Below are 2,504 nucleotides of genomic sequence, written 5' to 3' on the forward strand. Positions count from 1 at the left end.
AAGGAGTATTCTGGCTGTACTTCTTCCAAGACAGATTCTTTAGAACTGAGAGCTATCACCGAACTGCAAAGTCAACAGGACAAGGTTACAGTCACTGGTACAAACCCGCCAGGTGCTTAGTTCAAATCCACCAGCCCCTCCAAGGAGCACTGCTTCTGGAAAGAACGACAGGCTCGGAAACCCCATCTAGGGTCTCTGTGAGTGGAAGCTGACTTGCTGGTAGTGGGTGGGGTGGTTAGAACCTAATACGTGGACATATAAAACTAAGGGTCAGAATGATATATAAAACTAAGGGTCAGAATGATATATAAAACTAAGGGTCAGAATGATACTCTTCTGTCTGGGGTTGTAGTGCACGGTCGTCTCCGGCATTCATTCCATCGCCAGGTTTCTCTGCATCAATGTCTCCAATTTCAGCTGTGTGGAACAGAGCCAATGTGAGGGACCTTTCCACAGTCCTTCCTGGTCACTGGAAGCTGAGCATGAGACAGCGTTCACACCCAATTTCTGGGAATGATTATTCAGTCTTGATTTTCGCTGGGGACTTGTTTCTGGCTAGTCAGACCGGTCCTATGACTTCCTGGAAATCCTGAGCAGACTTCCATTAGCTGCCAGTCCCGGGAAAACGTTAGCTCTGCTGTCGGCCTGGAAGTCTGCCACAGTTTGGTCAAAGCCACGTTAGGTGCGGGACTGTGCTGTATATAATTACATGTACCTTTAGCACACTAAAATCAAGCTGAGTATTGAGTTCATAGACTCTCAACCTTTTTGTGAAAATAAGAAATCTAGCAGTGTCACGGGTTTTTACTTTTTTTCTGTGTTTCCCAAAGTGGGTAGTGCCCCCTGGGGTGGGGTGGGGGGTGGGGGCGCTGGAACAATCCAGTGGGCTACAAGAGTAGGGACCTATATTTTATTTTTACAACAGTTCCATTGGTACTTCATCCACATATCATACAATTTCATAGTTGAACCATATCAAGAAGGGTTGTACCATCCTTACCACAATCCACTTTAGAACATTTTATTTTCCCATACTCATTGTTATTCGTGTCATCCCCCCCCTAATTTTGGCAAAAATATACACAACAAAACATTCACCAGTTCAGCAACTTCTCCATACATAATCCAGTGCCACGGATCACACTCTTGTGTTGTACAGCCATTGTTGATATCCCTCTCCAAATTGTTCCACCACCATTAACATGAACTCAAGGTCCCCTTAGCACAAACTCTTCCTCCTGATACCTATATTTTATTAATCTCCACGAAGGTCTTCCTCTTGCTCCCACCCCTCGGCGAGATGGATTGACGCTGTGGTTACAGTGGGTCAGGCAGGAGGATGGCCAGGATTAGGCAGTGTTTCACTATGGGTGGGGACAGACCTGATGGCACCGAACAACCTTTTTTTCCTTGGAAGATAGGACAAAAGTTTTTCATTGGGGTTGGGGAGGGGGGAGGGGAGGGGGTAGTTTGATTTTTTTTTTTCTGTAAAAGGGGCAGCAGGCCAAATAAGTTTGGGAACTTACGGTATAGGTGGACGGAGGTGGCAGCAGCCACTGCGCAGTATGACAAATCTTTCCAATAGACCTTAGAAACAGTGAGATGTAAATTTCAGCATTCTCAGCAGGACAACAGATTTCAAGGAAGACAAACGTTACTTTCACAACCATCACAACAATTTGTAAAGTCGTGGGTGTGTCACTAAACCTCTCTGTTCAAATTCTATGTCCGAGGACAGATCGATTCTGAGAACAGAGAGAGTTGGGTGGGTACCGTTAGAAATGGACAAACGCCACCCCCCGCCCCAGCCCGCCCCCTGACAACACACAAATTCTTGTGAATGCTCTCAATTAGACACCTTAGCAAACTGAATTCTTTGGACAAGTTTTACCATAAGGCAATAATGTCCATTAGTTAACTTTATAAGCAGGAGGACAGTGAGACTGAAATAAGGAGCAAGACTTTGTCCTGGGTCTTGGGGTCACCGGGAGGACTGTTGGGGTGTAAATGAGGTGTGTTTTCTTTGCCCTCTGCTTCCTTCCCACCCCACTCCCACGCCCCACGCCTCAGGTCACACTCTACCTACGGAAGGAGGTCGGCGATGCTGCTGAATGACCTCTTGCCCTTCCAGGTAGTTTTTCAAAGACCCCTCTTGCACACCCCAAGGATCCGCGTCCGTGTTGCCCTCCGGGGCGAAGATGACTGTTTTCCTGCAGCTTCGTGGCTTCTCGGGTCTTCGGGGCGGCGAAGAGTGGGTTCATGTTGAAGTTCTGGGGATGCATCGATGATGCTCCCAATCTTAGAATAAGGAGGAACTAACCGGGAACAAAAGCGAAGATCATTCCTTTTCCTTGTGAATAGGAAAGAGAGCTGGTGTGCTGGCTCCGTGGCTTAGCTGGTTAAAGCGCCTGTCTAGTAAACAGGAGATCCTGGGTTCGAATCCCAGCGGGGCCTTTTGTGGTTTTCCTGTTCCCCACAAAGGAAGTTGGGTGATGCAGATATAA

The 2,504-nt window shown here is 47.3% G+C and overlaps 1 non-coding gene across 1 annotated transcript; it reads left to right on the forward strand.

Annotated features, from left to right (window-relative positions):
- Positions 1–2,380: 2,380 nt before the first annotated feature.
- Positions 2,381–2,454, forward strand: TRNAT-AGU. Its single transcript has one exon. It is a non-coding gene; the product is annotated as a tRNA-Thr (tRNA).
- Positions 2,455–2,504: the final 50 nt, after the last annotated feature.

This window comes from Echinops telfairi, unplaced genomic scaffold (genome assembly GCF_000313985.2).
Source record: "Echinops telfairi isolate 266 unplaced genomic scaffold, ASM31398v2 ScPeMD7_5868;HRSCAF=6743_0, whole genome shotgun sequence".
Taxonomy (NCBI): Eukaryota; Metazoa; Chordata; class Mammalia; order Afrosoricida; family Tenrecidae; genus Echinops; species Echinops telfairi.